A 12,266-nucleotide genomic window follows, 5' to 3' on the forward strand; every position below is an offset into this window, starting at 1 on the left:
TCGAATGGTAGCGCTAGCAGCGTCGAGACGGAAGCTCTGAATAATTCAGGACGGAATAAAGCAAGTTCAACTTTTTAAGTGTAGATGCATCGCGAGGCCGAAAAACATCGACGTAAACCGGCAAGAAGTCGATTGAATTCCCACCATTCCTGACGCAATTAAGCAATAAACGTACAGGCTCGCGGACGTCTCGCGCAAAATTAAGGTGTTTACAGACTTAATATCTGTATACGAACGCGAGGCTCCGCACAATTAGTGCTACATTCTGCGCGGAATCGAGACGGTTCCAGCGCGTTGCCAATCCGGCGAATTTACAATCGGAAACGTCCAGCAGAACGCGCGGGAATGCTTAATGAACCTTCATGGATAATCATCCGCTAATGAGAAACCAGCGAAATCACGTTTCCACGTGGACGGCTGGATTCTACGTGCACGCCGGTTATTAGAAGTTTTTCAGTCTCTTCCAGGCAAGATAGCTTGGCCATTGCGATTCAAGGTCTTCGCGAGGCAAGTGCGATCAAGACCGTAACGACACCACTTGCTCAAGCAAACTCGAAACTTTTCTTGCGCAGGGGACACTGCCGGCTTTCGCCGGGTTAAACGAACGACACCCGGTTTCATGGCCCTATTTCGCCCAAGAAAATCGTGGACGTCGCTATCGTCCGGTTATCGGCCAGAGACAACATCGTTCCGACTGCGTTTTTCGTGCGTTACTTCGCCAATTTATCTCGGACGTTAACGATGAATACGCCAGAGTTAAGCGTTGCAAGTGATGGTCCGAGATACCCTTGCACTCGAACATTTTGTGAGACATCCGAACACGTAAGATAGTTTAGAGTATAATACTATGCATTCGTTGGTAGACAGCTTTGAAGTTCGAAGTAGCATGGTCCTTGTTAATATTTTAGATGTATTATTGTTTTCTATCGTATTATTTTGCTGCATTATTTTCCTACCCAGTTTCTTAATCATAAGATTCAAATTTTAGCGAACACATTATCAATTTCACGTGATGCTTTCATTTTCGATTGCAATAGAATATATTGGGTGTTGGCAACTAAGTAATTGCCTATTTCAGTTATAGATGTCTCTCACTCCCATTTTTATGATATCCGTAAATGTTATATTATAAAATTATTATTATTATTATTATGATCTCGCGTCATCGGATTACCACTTATTTCGATCCCTGGACAACTCTCTTCGTGGTAAAACTTTCAATGATGATGACGCTGTAAAATCTCACTTAACTCAGTTTTTGGCCGAAAAGGATCAGACTTTCTACGAGCGTGGAATTTTCAAGTTGGCAGAGAGATGGCAAAAGGTCATCGAACAAAATGGAAAATACATTACAGATTAAACTTCATTCCAAGTAAAAAAAAATTTTTTATTTCATTGAAAAAATCAGCAATTACTTAGTTGCCAACCCAATAATAACATCTCTATCTAAACAGATTGTAATTAATTTGCTCGTTTTAGAATCTCGTTTCAGATGCGACCTTCTTGTTTTTGCATATCTCTTATTCTAACACGAGAGTTGACAGCTTCAAATTATAGATGTAGAATAGGCAAAAATTTCTGTTTTATTTTTTTATAAATGATTTTTAAATTTTGTATCTACTTTGGACAATCGCCTGTTTTAGGAACAGTGTAAGCACGAATGCAATGCCTCTTCAATTTTTATCACATTTACACATTTTTAAAATGCTTTAATTTGCGTCTAATAAGGATAACAACAATAATGATGGTAAACACTATGCATTACAAAAAAACCTATTAGCAGAGCTATCAGACAAATTGCTGAAAACATTGTCTCTATGTTTCTTAAGTGCCTATCAAACACTTTCTTCGTTTTGTACAATAACAATCTTCTAAATCTCGAGTTTTCAAGATTATTTTCCTCTTCATTTAATCGCAGTGATAAGCTTTGATTCATTTGAAAAATTGGCTTGGGTTTTTCTGCACACATTTCGGATTTTTGCTACACGGTTTCGTCCGATAGATAACAGTATACCGAAGAACAAAAGTAACCTACAATTAGATTCAAGCATTGAGACTATTAACTGCGTGCGAACACATACAGGAAATCACACCTTAACGAATACACCGGCCGGGACAGCCGACTTCGTTCGGGATCGCGCGATCAGAAGTCACGGTAACTTTAATTACCAGTTTTCGATTCGTTAGCGGTGCGCAACCGCGGCAAAATACGTGACCGGAATCCGGATGTTCGCCGGTGAAAAATTAGCATGCCTTCCTGCTACGTACCGCAGTCCGGCCAATTTGCAAAGACGCAAGGAATCGATCGCCGGAAAATCGCCGGATTCGCCTTTTCCTGAATAAGAAGACCGAGTGGCCGCTTTGGTAGCGCAGTCTGCTACGTCCACCTCTAATCGTCAGATTTAACTAATTTGCTTGTATAATTTTTTATAATTAATTCTTGGTGCTATGAATAATTTCAGATTATTGTACGGACAATGCAATTTCTGACAAAATTGAGTACAGTAAATTCTGCATAATTTTCTTTCAGTTTGTGAACAAAAATGGACAATTTGGGAAGAAGAGATACGATTATTCGAGCCTTACACCTTGTTTTTATGATTGTTGACAATCGACAACTATAAAAATTAACCGCGAGGCTCGAATAATCCTATCCCCTCTTCCCAAATTTTTGTTTACATGCTGAAGAAAAATTGGGGAGAATTTACTGTAGTTGCAATTTATAATCAATGGAAACTATTGAAGGAAGAAGAAAATCTCTAAATTGCTTCTATTATTTGCAAAGGATGCAATACATTTTTATTTTACACGAAGATCTGCAGCCTGGTTTTCATGCAACGTTCGGAACGAAATGCTTTCCCAGTTTTATTTTATTGACCTACGCAAGATAATTAAAACGATGTGTTAATTATGTATGATGATATGATATTGATATGATGATGATGATGATGTGATATTTATACGATGCATTAACATATTGACTGTCGAATCATTACATGATTGCAAACTTGCAGTTTGTAATTACAAAATTGCAGACTTAAAATCGATCATGGTCACATTCCCATCTTTCATTCTTTTAGATTCCAGAAATCCTAATGAAATAAAATTCATGTAAATCTTACAGTCACGTACTCGCATACACAGCACACCTACTGTGTACTCTTCCCTGAAAAAGGAGACTCGCATAAAACAGTGCCGCGAAAATTGAGGAACAGGTATATTCACTAAAAACGTTACTAGGAAATCGAGAATTGTTTATTCACCGATCTAATGTATGGCAATGAAATACGACAGAAGACTCACGGGAAGATCGTCCGACGAAATGGAGACCGTAACGCCGACAGTTGACGAAATGCAGTCAAGATGCACGTCCGCCAGTTCCGGAAATCTGCATGCAGATGCGTATGAAATATGCATACGTGCGGCTGTATTAGACGCGCGATGAGTTTACGCAGTGAACCACGTCACCTGCGGTGATAGACAGCGCTTCAGGGACCTAGCTCGACGCGAAAGAAAGACTGCCGGACGATGCACTCGTGGACTGCAATCAGACGGAGCCGCATCGCGGATAAACGTTCATCATAATTGATAATTAATAGTATTATAGAAACATAGAGAGAGAGAGAAAGAGAGAGAGAGAGAGAGAGAGAGAGAGAGAGACAGGGATAGTGAAAAAGAGAGAGAGAGCGAGAGGGAGAGAGACCCGGCACGATGCGGCGCGAGTTGCATCGCACGAAGAGAGGCAACGGTCCAACAAGTTGCATGACGCAGCAGCCGGGAACGGGAATGCTAGCTGCTACGTAATGAGTCCCGTCCTGGTGCAAACAGACCCGGCAATTAACGAGTGAAGCTAATGTAATCTTTCGAGACGTGATTTATTCGAATCTGGCGAACGTGAATCGCGGTAGAAAAATTATATCGTTCTGTATACTTCTTTTGTTCTTCTTCTATACTTTTAGCAGTTTTTAGACAGACATTAATGAAGTTAATTAATCTCAAATCGCATGAATTTATGGCAGAAATGATTACGAGAAATATAGAGCAGTAAACGGATTAAAGGAATTTAAGAATGTTGTCGCTTTATTCTTAAATTATTAAGATTATTAAAGGAAGAAAGAAACTTCTAAATGGCTTCTGCTTTTTATAATTGAGCCACTGAATTTTTATTTTGTACGAAGATCTGGTTATTGTATTCTTATCACGTTACTCAAACTTTTATTATTTTTTTCTTTAATTTTTTAATTTCCATTTACTCCAAAATACAGTTAGTCCAAAATTTTAATTAAGCTTCGTTTTTCACGTATGTATATGTTTACATCAGTTACTACAGTCATCGAAAAAAAATTATTTTTAAAGAAGTGGTAGTTGCACAAATTCAAACTTCGACTTTATTCTAAAATTCCCGAAATATATGGTATTTAGGGAAAACATAGAATTTGTCGTCCTGCCTGTAAATGGAACGATTTTTTAAATGGAACGTAAAGAGAACTATTTTTTAATACTAGTGATGATATTTGAGTTGTTTCAAAACAATTTAACGAAACTATGTTTGAAACAGTTGCGTGTTGGAATAAAAATAATGGATTTACAAATATAAAAGAATGTTGGAAAATATCATTTTTCATTCAGAACAGGCATCACTTTCTATTGTGTAAGCAATACCATGTATTTTCTGCATCATATTCTCAAACTATAAACAAATACGAATTCAATGGTGTGGTAACATGTTTCGTTATTGATTATCGGGTTTACAATAATGTTATTTATATTTTGAGTTGTTGTCAGTGGCTCCATTACCTACAGCCTATATCAATGTTTTCAAAACACAAAATCTGTTTATATAGAACTTTTTTTATGTTGCAAAAGAAGGATGAAATTAAACACTTGATTTAATTGATTTTATACATTAGGCAGTTGTAACAATTCAATTATTTTGGTAACATCATAGAGACAAATAATAATTAAAAAAACATATTACACTATCAATTATTTTGGTAACATCATAAAGACAGATAATAATTAAAAAAACATATTACACTATTGTAATATCAAAGAATGTAAATGAAACATGTACCTAAACGTTGAGGTTGTTTCCTTTTATACTTGAAGAATGTAATAAAAAAATATATGACGCTATTTAAAAATATAAGATGATTCTTATTTTTTAATAAAAACGCAATATTTTCTGAATTTATTTTACATTTACAAATTCTTTATTTAATAGGAGAAGCACTTTTGCTTGAAACAGTCCTTCAAAAACCCGTTCAATTTAAAGTTTACGACGTGAAACGCGATCTTCCACTGTTTTACGAGCTGTATTTACGATCTGCTACACTTAGATCGTTTGCATACTATACATGTTTAGTTTATGTTTATTGTACAACAAATCATTGAAAAGCGTAACTGTCGCTCTCCCATTTAATGTCTCCATTAGTTCTGTCATGAGTTGTGTTTTTGTGTTCTGCGTTCATTTGATGCGATAAGCATAGCGATGGAGAGAAAACAAATTCGCACTATATTTTTAGATGAATTTAAAATAGCACGTGCAGCAGTAAAATCTGCATATAGCATCAATTTCGTAATGGATCTTGATGCTACGATCAGTAAACGTGCAGTCCGATATTGATTCGATACATTTCACGGAGTGGGATTCGATGGCTTAAAACTTCGAATTTATTATTCATTCTCAAAGTAAAGATTTTAATTTTCTGATATTAAAGATATTGCGACGCGTTGAGAAAATTCTATAAAATCCGAAATGGATGTCATTTTGACATCGTAAACGCGTTCCAAGTGAAACTGTCGCATTTATAATATACATATCATGTTTCAAAGTAAGAATATATTTTGTCAATATATATATATATATATATATATATATATATATATATATATATATATATATATATATATAAGTCAATAATTTGAATTTATATGTAAAATTGAAAGTATACAATTTTTATACGTGCCACTATTAATTAAGATAAAAATAATAGAATTGTTTTAAATTGGTAAACTTGATTCCTCCAGGCTCAAATATTTGTGGCGCTTCAGAAGCACAGAATAAAATTGTTCACAGAAAAAATACGATTTTTTTTTATAACAACATTATTAACGCTCGCATTAACACCTCATACACACATAGAGAGACTGATTTACACAAGATCGTATCTTCAAATACATTGTTACTATGTTAGGTAGCTTTTAGTATTTATGTTCGCACCTGCTGTACATATTGTCAAAATTAAACAAATAAAAATTTGTTCAAAAAAAAGAGCATTTACACCCGAAATACGAATCGAATTTCTGATCAACAGGCCGCTTTACAGCTGGTTTTTCGTGACCAAGAAATGAGCGATTCGACGAACACACTATTGTGAACAGTTGTCGGCTGGTGTTCATAGGCGTAGCGTTAGCTCGACGTCATCGCAATGGAATATATCAATTTTGGAAACAATTCTACGAACGGAACCGGTTGGTTATTTTACATGACACGCTTTAAGCTTAAATAACGGCGGTGATGGACGTCGGATCGACGCGTTTACATTAATTCAATTAACAAATGCGGATGAAAATTATCATTCAGTCGTACGGGGCGGTAACGTGAGAGCCATTGAAAAACAACGCGTTGTCGCCCGGGCGTCGCCGTCGGCGTTCTATGTATCGTAATCACGTTATCGTGGTCCGCGACACAAATGGCCAAAGAGAAATTCGATTTCAAAATACCATGCCGTATAAAACAACGCGTTCGCCGCATTGCGAAATAATTTACTGTGGCGTGGCGGGTTCAGGCCGGGCCGGGCCGGGCCGCGCCTCGTGTCATTACACGTTCACGGCTCTGTTCGAGTGTAATTCAATGCCCCTCCGCGGTTTCTGCTTTGTTACCAGGGCTAAACATCATTATTTGTAAACGGGTATGATTGATCGAAACGCGATGAAAGTGGCCGCCTCCGGCAAAAGATAGATCGACGTGGAAACGAACGCTATTTCTGGCCCTCGCATAAATTTCGCGCCGTGGAAATGAACGTGGATCGTCTGGTTTTTGCTACCGTGCTGGTCCGGCTACGGTCCACGCGAATTTATTTTTCACGCCTGCACCGCGCCCGACAAATTCCCGACAACGATACCAAGTCCTATCGCCATCGCACAGGGTTTTCAATATTGTGAGCGCTGGGTGGACAAAAACCGAAATTTACTGTGGTACGGTGAAGCACTGATGATATTTATTCATAAGTGGGCGATTCTGGATCTCGTTTCATGGGGAATAATTATATTATAGATGAACACTGCATACCATTATCATCCATTAAATATCAACCTTCATATCCAATTGATTTTTATATTTTTGTCTTCGCAGTGCAGGAATCTCATCGATTATGCAGCAATTAATTTATCGTTTCTATTATATATTAATAAAGATATGTTATTAATTTATGATTAAATTTCATTATTTCCATGATCAGTAGAAATAGCAGCCGTTTCACTACTTTTATCTTTACTCATACTTAGAGAAGCTAATCTTCATGTCTCGATCCTTCTGGAGGGCAGGATTGTATTTAATATTAACATTTCATTTTGATCTTTTCGACATACTCAAGTTTATATTCTTATTTTACTAGGATTTGGATTAATTTCACACATTATTTTTAATGAAAGAGGTTAGAAAGACATTGTCTGCACTTTTTTTCAAAGAAATATAATTATATATAGAAGTAAGTAATATTGCAAATAAGGTTGTCGAAATATGCAATAATCAACGAGGATCACGCTTCCTTTTATTTATTATTTGGATCTATATTTATATCAATTTTTCACACGTATGCACATATGAATGTATGCCGTAATGAACTTTAACGATCAAAATCAGTAGCACGACAATTACAGATGACAATAAAAAATCAATAGAAATGGCATTTAAAAGCGAACAAATCATACATGCTAATGCTTGCATCAGTCGCTAGAATTTTGTTGCAATAAACGACGAAATTAATAAATGAACACTTTAGCTACCACATCGAATTGATTTCAGATAATCCAACTGCGATTAGAATTTCTATCCTGCGACGGGATCAACGGAATCATTTGTGTACTACAAATTTTAATGTCCCATTTCCGATTCCATTAAACGAATGACACCACGAGATATTTTCGAACGTTTGTGCGGCAGTTACACATCGCCGTAAAATGACCTCTGCACCGAATTAAGCAAATAATATTGAGAAAATTCGGGCGAAATTCCGGCAATTCCAGCGACTAATGAAAACTATCGATTCTCTGGCAACGAGGTATCTTGATTAGCGAATTTTCATCCGTTTCATCCGTTATCCTTTAACGCGTAGCCGGACCGTATAGGAAACAAGTAATGGCGCTGTGGCTCTGCAGCATTAACACGGATCTCTGTTCGCTTTCGGTGCGATGATTTCGCGTTCGCCGTAGCATATCGGCCAGGACGTTGGTCTAATATCGAGGCGCGGCTAGAGATGAGTGTTTGCGTTCACACGGGCGCATATGCCAGGTCCCATCGATTCGTCATGATCAACGGGAACGGCCGATGATCCCCCTCGGTTTATTTTCCTGCCGCGAAAAGGAAAATGCGACGTTGATGAAATCTATTTTGGGTAATCGAGGATGTATGAGCGATAGGCCAGGCGCGGCGCCGTGGGGCGTCGATCCGTGACGACACCGACGAGAAAATGGGGAAAATATGGGGTATCCGTATCGGCGATGCTAGGCACGACCACCGGCGAACTTTCTCATTGGTCCTCGAGGTCTCTCGTTGTTATTCAAGCACCAGAACATCCACGAAGTAAATCGACCTGCGAGTTACCTTGCTATTAACTATACGGAATGGGGTTGTGTCGGAAGAACGTGGTGCGGCCGATGAGTGTGGTGGGGTGGGGGGGGGGGCGCAGGGGACGCCGGGCGAAGCAGAAGTTAGAATGACAGGCGTGTGGAATATAGGACGCGATATTTCTCCCAGCTTGGTACCGTCCTGCTCGCCGGATTCCCCTAGGTAGCAGGTAAACAGATGCACCATTGTTGCAAGCGCGGATTATTCTTCGCGTTTAATGCACGCTATCTTCAGCCAAAGTTTTCATTGTTCCCCGACGCTGAATCATTCGGAACTGGTGTTCTTCGCAGCTACTTTCCCGAGCAGATACCAACTTCCCCGAGCAATAACAGTATTGCGATGCGCCGCCCAATGATCATTTCGCCGTGAGACTGGGCTCTCTACTTCTTAACCTTCACCGACGATCTTCTCAAGAACGATTAATGGAAGACAGTCTGTTCGACGGAACTTCGTCGTCGACTCGATTTCGTCTATCGGTTCACTTTCGGCGCTTCTTGTACGCAGGGACAAGTGGATCAAAATGTGTTATTAGAAACGTGATCGAAACGTTTAACTGGGTAACTAAGGCACTTAACCCTTAATTGCGGACTTCCCAATTTGTGATATACTGCTTGCTAAAATATATTGGTTGTAAAGTAAATATGATATTAATTTTTACAGAGGAATTAAGGGTAACATGTATTGCACATGGTGGAAACAATAGACAATAATATTTACAGTAGAGTCTGTCAGACCACATGTCCGTAGTTGGGAGTTAATACTAAATCTATCGATCAAGATGACCGGTTTCATATTTTGTTTTCTTTTGAGGTTCAATGATCCATCGACTACAAAATTATTAGTATGTAGTAAATTCTCCCTAGAAGGCTTGAAGTGCGGAATTGAAAACGGTAATCGGCGGACACTCAGACACGATTTTATAATTGCCGACACCTCGTGGGAAAAAGAAAGAGAAAGAGAGAACGAAACTTGGGATAGAGTTGCTGCTAGAATAAAAACGATGACTTAACTTTTTTATTTCTAATTTTTTGCCACGATTCGAAGGCAATTCGAAGGCCACAAGACACGATTCGAAGACAATTCGGAGGTCACATGACACGATTAGAAGGCAATTCGGAGGTCGCATGACACGACTCGACAGATATTGGTCATGTACCTTGTTCCGCAATTTTTTTTACCTGAATCACATCCAAACAGACCATTTTGTGCTGTGTTCCGAGAATTCTAGTCAAATCACACGCTTGACCGGCTCCGTCGACCGGCATCGTCGTAGCAAGAAATCACATAGGCGTAGCACTAGCACAATTCACAGCAACCCGAAATTTGGCATTCTAGGGAGAATTTACTGTACAGCGAATTTGATGAATTTATGGTAAAAATAAGTAGATAAAATACGGAACACTGAAAACAGTTGAAAAATTGAAAAATACTGTCACGTTGTTATGAATTTACTGAATTTATTAATCAAATTTTTAGAAATTTTAGACAATTTGTTAGAAAATTGTCATTTGTTTTTGGAACTGCATTTTTAAATGGAACGAGTGTATAGTCGGAGGCGTGGCGACAAGTGGTTCGAAAAGTATTGATCAATTTCAATCTGGATTTGTAGTACCGTTTTAATAGGTAAATTTCAAAGTTCGTAATTAGCTTCACAGCGATAGTCCATTCGGCGCTCGAGTTTGAGAACACGTAATATAGGTGACGGTGAAGGAGGGTTGCCAGGATTACGATCGTCGTCTGGCATAGGTACCCGAATCCCGGAGTTACGATGATCGGCCCTGTACGAACAATGTGGCATGACCTGGCAGTGATGCAGTTAGATCATTCCCTATTACTCTGCGGCTGCATTGATTCTCGAGTGGCGCGCCAGTGGTTGTTTTACACGCACGAGCCTACCGATCCTCTATCACCGAGTCGTTCGCAGTGTTTGTAGGCCGGCTCCGCACACATCTACGCGTATCTGTAATAGTTACAGGCACGGATACTGCATCGATACGTCGAATCCAAATCGTGAATACAAAAGAGACAACTATTAATTATGATCCGACGAGGATAAATCCCCACGATGGGAACACGGTTCCGGGAACTTCGATCCATCAATGGTTCACCAATTCGCGTTGGTTAATGCATTATGAAGTAAATGGATTGGAACTCAGATAACTCTGTTCGAGGATTTAGATACCTCGGTGGACTATTTTACCCCGTGGGCTACTAACCCGTCCCCGACTGGATGGGAAGCAACGAAACCACGCTTACTTGCGGCTTACTTCAGCCTACTGGGCTCTAAATTAGCTGTAGAGACGCCATTTTGTTTGCAAGATAGAAGAAAGAAATGCTCTTGTGTACCTCGCGGTAGGTATAATACAGGGTGCTTATAAGATTTTGCATTAATCTTTCAGCTTTTTAAAACAGAATAGCTAGAAGAATGTCTCATTGGTGAATTTTGTATTGCATAAATGTTAACGATTTGAGGAATTATTTTTTAAGATATTTCATTCTAGAAACGGGATGCTCTTGACTTTCAGTTAAATAGGAAAATGTATTTTTCTATTAAATATTGCCTAGTTAGACAGTTAGAACGTGATTATAGACAATAATTTAGATAAGAGTTTTCGTTTCAGAGAACCTCGAATCTCTCAATTATTAATCATTCTAAGAATTCTTTTAGGCGAAGTAAGCCACAACATTCTGACAAAACTGATCAACATTCTTTGACTTTTATTTGACAGGAAAAGATATTTTCTGTCAAAGAATTGAGGAGTTGCGAAATTACAGAAATTAATTTTCATATCGAAGAACTTCACACTTCCCAATCAGTAACCCTTTTAAAAATTTGTTTAAACAAACCAAGAAAGAGTACCATTGTAACAAAACTTCAAGATAACCCCTAACATTTAAAAAATAATGAAAAATATATTTTTACGAAAAGTTGAACATTTACACACTAAAAAAAGACAAGTAAAAAAACAGCAAAGCTGTAAAAAACAACACTTCAAGAATTACGTTGTACAAAAGAAGCAACATTTTTAACAATTTCTCCAAACCACGACAAATACTTTTTGATCAAAAATTTGGAAGTTAAACAATGGAAAAGTTGACTTCGCGTCCCAGAAATCGAAGGGAGATGAAGGAGCAATAAAGTTAAAAGTGATTCAAAAATGGTTTGGAAATGGCAATCATCGCGCGAGAGCCAATCTAATTAAGAACGGGTTGATCGATAGTCATAGCGCGTAGGGTTGCGCGGGGCTGTAACATATTCGGCGGCATTTCTATGTAAATTCGCGCGAATCGAGCGCGAGAATTCTACACGGTGACCGAAAGCGAAATGGATACAGGAACGATGTCCCGGTCCCGGATGACATGTGTCGTGAGCTGATGGTTGTCGGGACGCGGCGCCATTATCTTGTACAGGTTT

The sequence above is a fragment of the Megalopta genalis genome, chromosome 19 (assembly GCF_051020955.1).
Source record: "Megalopta genalis isolate 19385.01 chromosome 19, iyMegGena1_principal, whole genome shotgun sequence".
In the NCBI taxonomy this organism is placed as follows: domain Eukaryota; kingdom Metazoa; phylum Arthropoda; class Insecta; order Hymenoptera; family Halictidae; genus Megalopta; species Megalopta genalis.